General features: G+C 40.9%; 1 protein-coding gene across 2 annotated transcripts in view; it reads left to right on the top strand.

Moving 5' to 3' along the window:
- The window catches only part of nxph1 (neurexophilin 1), a 65,236-nt gene that overhangs the window by 7,827 nt on the left and 44,707 nt on the right, over positions 1-12,702 (top strand). The window contains exon 2 of one of the 2 annotated variants that reach the window (XM_088328186.1): positions 9,362-9,532. The exons of the other annotated variant lie outside the window; for it this stretch is intronic. The gene's annotated coding sequence lies outside the window, so the exon portion shown is untranslated. The remainder of the gene's footprint in view (positions 1-9,361; positions 9,533-12,702) is intronic. 2 annotated transcript variants of the gene reach the window in all.

Raw genomic sequence — 12,702 nt, 5'->3', positions numbered from 1 at the left:
GCGGTACTGCATTAAGAACCGACATCAATGTGTAAAGGACATCACCACATGGGCTCAGGAACACTTTGGAAAACCACTGTCAGTCAATACAGTTCGACGCTATATCCGTAAGTGTGGGTTAAAACTTTATGTTGCAAAGCGTAAGCCATTCATCAACAACATCCAGAAACGCCGCAGGGTTCTCTGGGCCCGAGCCCATCTAAAATGGACTGATACAAAGTGGAAAAGTGTTCTGTGGTCTGATGAGTCAGTTTTCCAAATTGTGTTTGGAAATTGTGGACGTCGTGTCCTCCGGTCCAAAGAAGAACAGAACCACCCAGACTGTTATGCACGCAAAGTGCAAAAGCCAGCATCTGTGATGGTATGGGGGTGCATGAGTGGCCAAGGAATGGGTAACCTGCACATCTGTGAAGGCACCATTAATGCAGAAAAGTACATTCAGGTTTTGGAACAAAGTATGTTGCCATCCAAACAGAATCTTTACCATGGGCGCCCTTGCTTCTTCCAGCAGGATAATGCCAAGCCACACACTGCACGTCTCACGACAGCGTGGCTTCGTAGTAAGAGGGTGCGGGTGCTTGACTGGCCTGCCTGCAGTCCTGACCTGTCTCCCATTGAAAATGTGTGGCGCATTATAAAGCGTAGAATAAGACAAAGGAGACCCCGGACTGTTGAACAGCTGAAGCTGTACATAAAGCAAGAATGGGAAAGGATTCCACTATCAACGATTCAACAACTAGTCTCCTCACTTCCTAAACGTTTATTGAGTGTTATTAAAAGGAAAGGTGATGTAACACAATGGTGAAGAAGCCCCTTTCCCAACTACTTTGGCACTTGTTGCAATTATAAAATTCTAAGTTTATCATTATTTGCTTATGGAAATAAAGTTTATGAGTTTGAACATGGATAATCTTGTCTTTGTGGTGTATTCATTTAAATATGGGTTAGAAAAGGTTTGCAAGTCATTCTATTCTAATTTTACTGACATTTTAAACTTTTTCCCAACTTCAATGGAATTGACTTTTGTATAAAAATCCAAATTCACTGCAAAATTATCAACCCAAAGGAATAACCTCTATTACCTCCTGAGTCATGGGAACAACAAATGATAAAAAACATGTACTACTGCCAAGTAAGGCAAGATGATGATTTAAGTTAAAAACAAACAACAAACCAATTATTTTAAAATGAATTTATTTAGGAGGGACGGTGTGCCTTAGGATCTTTTTGATGAAAAAAGTGTGCCTTCCCATTAAAATAAGTAGCCATAAAATCGGTCAGGAAATCTTGATGACACCATTGTCCTACAATTTTCTTTTTGAAGCTAAGATTTAAAACCACCATATGGAGAACAATGCATGATGGGGTCTCTTTTTTCCATTCCCCACTAATACGGTTGACATCGAGCCCAGGGGGCAGTAAAAAAGAAAACCGCATTTATTTGCTTTTATCAAAGAGTGCAAATCTGGCCTGCACAAGCAAACACTTTTCCCCTTTTCACATCATCCAGCATAAATGTGGCATGCTTTATTAATGCTCTTTATTTGCTCATTTGTGGGATATTTCAAAAAACATTTTGTTCTTCTATGCAGTGTTAGGCGCATTACTTAAAAAAAGCTCATTATTATTTGTAGTTTCTGAGAACTTCTTCCAAAAAATAACTGAGTTAGTAATTGAAATACTCTAAAGCAAAAGGAAGGAGTTACCAGGGAAAGTAACTATTTCTGTTACTTTAAAAAAAAGATTCAAGATTCAAATTGTTTATTGTCATATGCACAGTAAAGAACCGTGATTCCCTGCACAATTAAATTCCTACTTTGCTGTCCACACAGTTGCCAATGTAATAAATCTAAACTATATACATGTATACAAAAAGGAATATTACGAATATCAAAAAGATAAAAATACAAGATCAAGGTCTGGTATATCAAATAATTTGATATTTTCTAAGCAAGATTCGAAGATCAAGAAGGTTGTTGTTTTATAGAACCTTGTAATATGTATTGCACGCATTAATGTACAAAATTGCATTTGCTTGTCATCGTTCCTCAGGGATTAAAGGAAACCTCCACTACCTGACTTTGACAAATAGTTGCCAGGCCCTATTCTTGAGTAAGGTTGTTGAAGAAGATTGTGTCATAGGATGTCTCTTTGACGTGAGCAGTACAATGACCAATGAAGATAAAACCATGCTTACAGCTACATGCTAATAGCTATATGGCAACAAGTCATGCTAACTACTCATGATAACAATTACATACTATTGATTCATGCTAAAAGGCTACATGCTAAGCGCTACATGCTAACGACTACATCCTCACAACATGCTAACTGCTACATGATAACGTATAAATACTTACAGGTAATGTTAACGGCTACATGCCACCGACTACATACTAGCGATTCATACTAACGGCTACATGCTAACAAGTAGATGCTAACTGGTATTGCTAACGGCCTCATGGTATCGGGAAGATGCTAACGAGTTACGCTATCGGTTACAAGCAAACGACTAAGAGCTAATGCTAACGACTGCATGCTAACGAGTCCTGCTAACAGCTCCATGAGTCATGCCAATGGCTACATGGTATGGCTACTTGCTGAAGAGTAGATGCTAACAAGTCATTTTACCGGCTAATACTAATAGGTCCTGCTTAAGGCAACATGCTAATGTGTCATGCTAATGCCTACATGCTAATGAGTTGATGATAATGGATACTTAAGGCTACATGCAAACAGATCATGCTAGCGGATGCATGCCAACGGCTACATGCAAACAAGTAGATGCTAACGAGTTATGCTAATGGATATATGCCAACAAGTAGATGCTTACAAGTCATGCTAATGGCTACATGTTAACAAGTCATGCTGACGACTACTTGCTCACGATTCATGCTAATGGTTACATGCTAAAGAGTCATGCTAAAAACTACATGCTAGGCTACATTCTGATGGGTACATGCTAACGACTAGATGCTAAAGAATAATATGACTCATGTAGAAGTAAAAAGTATTTATCTAAATAATTACTTGAGAAAAAGTAAAAAGTATTTGGTAAAAAAATACTAAAATACTGAGTAACTGTAGTAACGTCTTATTCAATTGATTTTTATTTTAAACAACCATTCAATCAGATCATCAATGTCTATCCGATCAACAATAATACTAGTCTGGAATTTTGTAAGTTTGTCTAGAAAGTTTGGGTGAACCCTTGGGATTAAAAAAAAGAAAAGATTATATACATAATTAAATAATTCCATTTTATTATAAAGTCCATCTTTAAAATGGCTTTGACGACAAAATCCAGTTCTTATCCTCTTTCAGCCATTGTGGATTGAACATTTTTTTATTTAATCACCACAAAAATATACTTGCTTGTGCAGCTCACTACTGGTACAATTTGATAGAACACTCATCTCATCTCATTAGCTGCACCGCTTATCCTCAGTAGGGCCGCGGGGGTGCTGGAGCCCATCCCAGCAATCATCGGGCAGTGGGCAGGGGACACCCTGAACTGGTTGCCAGCCAATCGCAGGGCACACAGGGACAGACAACTCGCTCGCTCATTCACACCTAGGGACAATTTGGAACGGCCAATCCACCTGAAATGCATGTCTTTGGAATGTGGGGGGAAAATACTTTTACTTTTACTTGAATAAATTCATGAAGAAAAAAAACATACTGTTACTTCTCTACATTAGGAAACATTGGAGTTCTTACTTCGTTACTTAATAAATCCCCTCCACATAAGTACCAGGAAGAGATGAGAATGGGAAGAAATTTATTGAGTTATGTGTGGAAAATGAGTTTGTGATTGCAAATACATTGTTTAAAAAGAGGGACGTGAATAAGCATACCTTTGTCAGAGTGAGTGGTGGTAAAATGATGGACAGAGCACTGATAGATTATGTAGTGGTTAGGAAAGGGATGTTAGATTGTGGTATGGGGAGAATGCCCGTGCTGGGTGATTTAAATGTAAAGCCCGTGGAAACATGGGAGGTGCAAAAGGCATTGAAAGAAATGAAAGGGGGAAGGTGCCTGGGTTGGATGGTTGTACTGCTGAATGCTTGAAAAAAGGTGGCATAGCTATGATTGACTGGCTAGTTCGCTTGTTGAATCTATGCTTTTTAAGTGGTGTGGTTCCTGTTGATTAGTGTGGTGCATGTGTGGTGCCATTGGATGGTTGTACTGCTGAATGCTTGAAGAAAGGTGGCACAGCTATGATTGACTGGCTAGTTCACTTGTTGAATGTATGCTTTTTAAGTGGTAGTAGAAGCAGCAAAAAGGAAAGCAAATGATGCATGGTGTTGAAAGATAGGAGTGAACTGTGAAATAAGGAGAAAAGTGTTCTGGAAAGAAGTGAAAAGAGTAAGGAAGAGCGAGTCTGGAAAGGAAGAGAACGTGAAAGATAAGGACAGTAGATTGCTGGTTAGCAGTAATGCAGTCGGGACGAGATGGGCAGAGTATTTTGAGGAGTTGTTGAATGTGGAGGATGGGAGAGAAGTGAGATTCTGCTTTCTGGTGGGCAGAGATGGTTTCCAGGCCTCTCCAGACTCCACGGATGTCTTTCTGCTGCAGCTGGTCCTCCATTTAGCTCCTGTAGATGTTTTTCCCCTCTCTGATCTTCCATCTCAGATTCTTCTGCGCAGCCCTGAGCTCTTCCCTGCTTCCTGACTTAAAGGCCGTCTTCTTCTCGTTAAGCCATGGCTTGCTGTTGGAAGAACACCATACAGTCCTGCTGGATACAGTGTTTCCCACACAGAAGTTAAAACAGTCTGTTATGCAGTGTGTGAGACTGTTGATGTCTTCTCTGTGGGAATCACAAAATTCCACCCAGACAGTTGTGTCAAAACAGTCCTTCAGAGCCTCATCAGCCGAGTCAAACCTTCTCTTCAGTGTGCGGGACACAGCTGGTTGCCTGTGTACGAGAGGTTTGTACACAGGCAGAAGATTAACCTGGTTCTGGTCAGATCTTCCCAGGGGCAAGGGTGGTGAGGTGTATGCCTCCGTCGTGTTGGCAGAGCACAAGTCTAGTGTCTTATTCTCTTTGGTGCAGCATGTTATATATTGGGTGAAAGTGGGCAGGGTGAAGGATGGAATGGCATGATTTAAGACCCCAAAGATAATAAAGAGGGCCTGTGAGTGCTCTGTCTGCAGCCTGCTCACGATTGAGTGGAGACCGTCACAGGCTGCGTCAGTGGTAGCAGAGGGCGGGATATAACCAGCTATCGCGATAACATGCGAGAATTCCCGCAGCAGATAATATGGCTGCATGCTAATTGCTAACAGTTTGATGTTGCTGTTGTTGTTGTTGTTGTTAGATCGCTTCAAGTCGTCTAAAGATGATCTTTAGGAACGACATGGAACGCTTCGGTTGTGTTACGAGTTCCGCGAATTGGCCGCTCCGACAGCAGATGAGGTCAGCTTTGGGTAACTTGTACCGAAGCGTTCGTGTAGCGGGTGGGAGACGCATTCGTCGGCCATGAGGCCGTCCACAGGACACCACGTGGAGGTTGCGTTCCTTGTCCTGCTGATGTTGCTGTTGCAGAGCTGTTGCTTGATAGTTATGTGCCCAGAGTTACACCATCTATAATTCTCTAACACCTATAGCGCTCCTTCTTTCCTCTTACCGCTTTCACTCGTCCTGTCGGCTCGCAGCAGTTTAAAGCCGTCAATGTTACCGTAAACATCATGACGCCGCACTCCCGGTAGAGCCTCTGGTGCCAAGTCAGCGCTGCCAATGTGTTCATTTTATTGGGGAGGGATCTCACATTCCCCATGATGATAGATGGGAGGATGGTTCCGTATTTCCTCATCCTGACACGGCGAAGAGCTCCGGTACGGCACCCACGTCTCCTCCTCTTCAACTCATGCGGAACAACGGACCTCTCTAGAGGCAGCACCGCGGTGCCACGGATCGCCATCAACTGATCCCTATTGTAAACAATAGCCCTGTACGCGATCCCCAGACACAGTCACGGTCAAAAACAGTGACAAAAACTAAAGGGAGACAAGGGCAAACCTAGCGGCTTTGGTCTCCATAGTTTGCTGACCAAGTGAGAACACAAAATGAATAAGAAATTAAGAAACGTTTTGGTTAAAAAGAGGGAAAAATGTTCCTGGTGGAGGGAGCTGCTGTAACAAAAGGCCAGTAGTGCTGCGCCACCTTAAAAAAAGCATTGGATTCAGTGCATTTTGAGTAGAAAATACTAACACACCCAGTCAATTTTTTTTTCTTTGATTGGGCACCTGGCTTGGATTAAGTCTGCTCGTTAGTCAGCAGTGAAAACAGTGCAGTTACTTTGGATGGCTTCTGGACTAAGTGGATTCACAAGAATCATGGCATAAACAAGACAGATGTCTCTTGAGACCAAAAGATCGGCGTGTGCTGTTCGCAGCTGTATCCAAGATTTGGACCACTTACAAACAGCATGGGAAGGTTGTTAAAGTCAAGCCAACTGGTAGGCCAAGGAAGATGTGTAGACGTCAAGACAAACAACTAAAGGCATACGTCTTGAAAACAGAAAAAACACTACAAAACAAATGAAGAGGACATGGGAAGAAGTTGGAGTCAATGTATGTGACAGAACTACGCAAAATTGCCTAAAGGAAATGGGATTTTCAGACAGGAAAGCTCAAAGGAAACCATCGTTAAAACTTAGACACAAACGAAAAACGACTGCAATGGGCTAAGGAGAGGCAATCATGGACCGTGGATGACTGGATGAAGGTTATGTTCAGTGATGAGTCACAAATCTGCATTGGACAAGGTGATGATGGTGGAACTTTTGTTTGGGGCCATTCTGGTGAGATTTACAAAGAGGACTGCCTAAAGAAAAACATCAAAATTTCCACAGCCCTTAATGATATAGGGCTGCAGGTCAGGCAAAGGCCCTGGGGAGATGGCTCTGGTCAAATCTGCAATAAATGCTCAAATTACATTGACATTTTGAACAGCTTTCGTATTCCATTAATTAAAAAAATGTTTGGGCATGATAAACTAATTTTCCCAGATGACAATGCATCATGCTATAGAGCAAAAACTGTGAAACCATTCCTTGGAGAAAGACGCACCCAGCAAAATAACCCAGATCTCAACTCAATTGAAAACCTGTGGTGGAAATAAATAAAATTGTCCACAGCAAGGCTCTGACCTGCAAATATGATCTGGCAACTGCAATCAAAGAGAGTTGGCGCCAGATTGATGAAAAATACTTTTTGTCACTCGTCAATTTAATGCCTCAGAGACTGCAAGCAGTCATAAAAGCCAAATGTAGTGCGACTAAATACTAGTGATATGTTTCAATTGTTTGTCTGTTTTTCATGGTTCCATATTTTTTGCTCAGAATTAAATGATTACATATTTATATCCCTGCACTTGCTCTATAAAAGGAACATTTACTGACCATTGCAATGTTTTTTTCTTAATTCCCTTTAGTTTTTCTGAATGCCAATATTCTGCACTTTGGAATGACCTTTAATGTCTGTGATCTGAGTTTTTTTTCTACAAAATAAAATGTTTTAGTAAGGGTTTGCCCAAGACTGATGATTCCATACTTTTTGCTAGGGGTTCTATGGTAAAAGACAATTCCCACATGAGCCACAACCTCTTTAACCTGTTGCCCTCCGGTACGCACTACAGGTCCCTCAAAACACGAACAAAAAGGCCCAGAAACAGCTTAAGAAGCTAAAGAATCACACAAAACTGTGAAAACATAACTTTCGTCTTAGTTAGGGTTTGACTTTTTTTGTTGCAGTTAAATGCACAGGTGGGTTGTAATGAGTTACATTTAGTGTGTTACATTTACTTGAGTATGTTTTGGGACATTTTGTACCTCTGGGAGTATTTTTAAATCACTATACCTTTTTACTTTAACCTGAGTATATTTGTAAAGGAAAAATTGCACTCTTACTCTGCTGCAATGAACCTAATGTTTAGTAGGTATGCGTATTCGTCCTTCACTTTGTTTTCTTCTCTTCTTTTTCGCTCTCCCATGTCCGCTGAATGGTTTTGACTGTGAGCTGGGCTGTGCGGCCCAAGCCCCGCTTCTTGAAAGGAGCCGCGCAGATAGCAAACTGGAATGTGTGTTTGATCCGCCATGGACCAAAGAAATAAAAAGAGAAAAATTACTGCACAAAATTAAACTGCATTAATGTTATTTTATTTACTTTAAATATTCAATAGTAATTGGTCTACATTTACATAGAGCATTTCAAGTGACTGTGTTTTACACGTACCCGTTCACACACACACTCACACTGTTTTAAGAGGTTGCTATTTTATTTTTATGAATGCATGGAGCGTTTTATTGCACTTTTTTGTTGCCCGGATAAGGGCCACCTTATGCAATATGTTGTTGTTTTTTACAATCCTCAAAATAAAAACGACATAAAAAATCGGATAAAATTTCCTATCAAATCAATAAAATATTCTCTATTACATGAATATAGTAAAGAAGTTAAACTTGAGGGACTATCAAAGAACAAAGTCATGTCATTCTTCACAGGATGTGCTGCATCTAACATAGTCATTTTCATAGTAGGATAATGTAGGTACAAACAGAATGTCTTGCCTTTATTATCAAGCTTATGTAAAGTTTTTACTTTTTTTGCGGCTCCTGACAATTTTTTTTTTGGGTCCAGATGGCTCATTCAACATTTTGGTTTGCCAACCCTGGGGCTAGCTTGTTGTTCTGTCTGCAGAGCATGTAAAAAATACTAGGGTTTTATGTGCTCTTCTTTTTTTATTTTCTTTTTACTGTTATTCATATATTTTTATTAAAGTGCCTAAATTCACCTTGATTTAATGAATCAAATGTAATCTATTGTTGATTGGGTGGATTTTAATTATTTTATTATCCGATTGAATGTTTTTTTTCAATAAATACATAAACAAGACGTTACTACAGTTACTCAGCATTTGGCCAGTACCTTTTTACTTTTACTTAAGTTTTTGGATGGTAACTTTTTACTTTTTGGTTGGTTGGTTGGATCCCTTAACCACTAGGGACACCATTGCCTCATCTTAAACCAACATGCGGGCAAGGAAAAACTCAAAACCTCAGCACGAGGATAAAAGAAACCTTGCGAAGGGGCCTCACAAGTGGTAATCCCCCGTCCCGGATGACTAGGGTCCAATAGATTTAGCATTGGCTAACTGTACACACTGCAATTGGCTGACAACCAGTTCAGGGTGTTCCCTGCCCACTGCCCGAAGATAGCTGGGATGGGCACCAGAACCCCCGCGACTCCACTGAGGATAAGTGGTGCAGATAATAGATGGATTGATGGATAACAGTACACAAAACATAGTGAACAACAGTAAAATAAAACAATAGGTAATATGTTGAAATTTGTCTAGAAAGTGCATGACAGCAACGACGCTGCTTCCCATCCCTGCCGGCTGGTCGATGCAGGCATTGAAACTCTTCAAGTCCAGATGCTGGTCCGCTGACTCATCTCAAATCATCCTTCTCCCTCGCATCAGCACCAGGAGGGCAGTCGGAAAAAGACAGGAAAAGAAAAGTATGAGGTGGGCATCTATCATAAGCTATTGAATAGAAGTGGGTCTTATGCCTAGATTTAGAAACTTCCACTGAGGTTGCAGATCTTATCTCCGGAGGCAGAGCATTCCACGGCACCGGGGCACTGATGGAGAACGCTTTTGACTTCTTGGCTCTTGGAGTCACAAGTAGACCAGCATTTTACGAATGTAGGCTCCGTGCAGAAACATAGGGGGAAACCAAATCTGAGAGATAAGAGGGCGCAAGTCCATGAAAGAATTTGTATGTTAGTAAGACCTTAAAGTCACATCTTAAGCGGATTGGGAGCCAGTGCAAATTGGCAGATATAGGAGTAATATGCTCAAACTTTTTTTGTTTTAGTCAAAAGTCTCGCTGGCGCATTTTGAACCAGCTGCAAACTTTTGATGCGAGACATCGGGAGACCAGAAAGCAATACCAGTAATCAAGCCAGGAAATAATCAATGCATGAATTATAAACTCTGCATCTGATAGAGACAGCATCGAGTCAAGTCAAGTCACATTTATTTATATAGCCCTTGATCACAAAAATGTCTCAAAGGACTGCACACGATTACAATTACAAAATTACACAATTACCTGACCTTAAACCAGCATGCGGGCAAGGAACAACTCAAAAACCTCAGTGTGAGGAAAAAAGAGAAACCTTGAGAAAGGACATGTGGTAATCCCCCTTCCAGGATTAAACAGGGTGAATTACAATTAGCATTACCGTACACATAATAGTAAACATTAGGTAAGATGTTGAAGATGTCCAGAAAGAGCATGACACAAACGACGCCCCCAGCCTGTAAACTAGTCCAGAAAGTCTATGACGGCCACGACGCTGCTTCCCATCTCTGCCAGATGGTAAATGCAGGGGTTGACATGCTGCAGGTCAGACGCTGGTCCGCTGACTCATCTCAAATCATCCTTCTCCTTCGTATCCGCCAGGCAGGCGTCGGAAAAAGACAGGCCAAAACAGAATATGAGGTGGGCATCAATCATACGCTTTGGAATAGAAGTGTGTCTTAAGCCTTGATTCTAAAACTTCCGTTGAGGTTGCAGATCTTATCTCCAGAGGCAAGGCATTCCATAACACCGGGGCCAGACTTCTTGGCTCTCTGAGTCACAAGTAGACCGGCATTTTCCGAGCGCAGACTCCGTGCAGGAACATAGGGGGAAATCAAATCGGAGAGACAAGAGAGTGCAAGCCCATGCAAACATTTATATGTTAATAAGAGAACCTTAAAGTCACATCTTAAGTGGACTGGGAGCCAGTGCAAGTTGGCCAATACAGGAGTAAAATGCTCAAACTTTTTGGTATTAGTCAAAAGTCTAGCTGCCGCATTCTGCACCAGCTGCAAACTTTTAATGCTAGACATCGGGAGACCAGAAAGCAAATACATTACAGTAATCAAGCCGAAAAGTAATAAACGCATGAATTAAAACCTCTGCATCTGATTGGGACAGCATCGAACGAATCTTCGCAATATTACGGAGGTGGTAGAAAGCTATTCTAGTAATATTTTTCACATGTAACTGAAACGACAGATTAGGATCAAATATAACACCTAGATTTTTGACCGAGTCACTATGGATGATATTACATTTGTCTAGGATCAGGGTAGTGTTTGAAAACAACTGACGACAGTGAGCTGGACCAATAATCAACATTTCAGTTTTTTCTGGGTTAAGGCGTAAAAAATTAAGTGACGTCCATCTTTGAATCTCAGTAAGGCAAGCCTCCAGATTTCTACAACTTAAATGTCCAGTTTTTTCCAGTGGCACATACAGTTGAGTGTCATCTGCATAGCAATGGAAACTAATATTATACTTGCGGATAATGTCACCAAGCAGGATCATATAAATACTAAAAAGAAGGGGGCCAAGTACAGAGCCTTGAGGAACACCACAGGGGACATTAGATTGTTTAGAGGTCAGATTGCCATAGTTAACACATTGCATTCTGTCTGACAGGTAGGATCTAAACCACAAGAGTACAGTTACTGAGATACCAATGCCTTCTAGACGAACCAATGATATGTTGTGGTCGACAGTATCAAAAGCAGCGGACGAATCTTCGCAATGTTATGCAGGTGTAAGCAAACTATTCTAGAAACATTTTTCACATGTAACTGAAACGACGGATTAGGATAAAATATAACACCTAGATTTTTGACCAAATCACTATGGTGATATTACATTTGCCGAGGTTCAGCGCAGTGTTTGAGAACAAATCACAATAACGAGCTGGACCAACAATCAACATTAGAGTATTTAGAGTGATTTGCTCTAAATACTGACTGGAGAGTTTCAAAGAGATCATTTTAATACATAATGTCGTTCAGCTGCTGTGCAACGACCTTTTCAAGTCATTTTGCAAAAAATGGTAGATTTGACACTGGCCTACAATTACATAGGCTTTCCGTGTCAAGGTTAGGTCGCTTAAGCATGGGTTTAATGACGGCAGACATGCAGGCTACCAGAACAATACCCGAGGATAGAGATAAATTAATAATATTTAAAACTGGAGGTCCTACGATCCCGAACAGATCTTTCACCAATAAAGCCGGAAACGGGTGCAGCAGGCAAGTAGGTCGTTTGGCCCTACTGACCATCTGTGTAGGACTATCAAGGGACAAATCTTGAAACTGGAAAACGTTTCTGAACAGCCGCTGTCATGGTCCTTACCCAAAACCTCAGCATCTTTAAAGTAGGACAAGGTTGCAGAATGTTCATTCAAAATGTAATTCCGTATGAGTTAAATATTTTCATAAAAAAATACCATAAATTCATTGGCAGAATAAGTAGAGATATTTGGGTTAGGTTGCTGTCTAGTAAATTTTGCCATTATGTTGAACAAAAATTCCGGATTATTTTTATGTACAGCAAAAATCTTCAAGAGGTCACACCAGGCCAGTCGGAAAACCTCAGGCTTTGTCGTGCGCCATTTTAAGTTTCCTGCAACCGTGTTTGAGTGACTTGGTTTCTTCAGGAAACCAAGGTATATGCTTCTTTGGTCGAAATTAATGCCATAAGGGCGCCACAGAGTCAAAAAAATTAACCAAAGCAGTATTAAAGTCGTTTGTAAGTAAGTCAACAGGCCCAATATACTAAGGGAAGGCCGCAGTTGCCGTAGGTATTAGTTATTTTAAAGTTATTGCCGTTGCAGGACAGA

The sequence above is a fragment of the Urocampus carinirostris genome, chromosome 2, assembly GCF_059441175.1.
Source record: "Urocampus carinirostris isolate Australia breed hairy pipefish chromosome 2, RoL_Ucar_1.0, whole genome shotgun sequence".
Lineage (NCBI taxonomy): Eukaryota > Metazoa > Chordata > Actinopteri > Syngnathiformes > Syngnathidae > Urocampus > Urocampus carinirostris.
The sequence above is the reverse complement of the archived record's forward strand: the minus strand, read 5'-3'. Positions and strand labels throughout refer to the sequence as shown.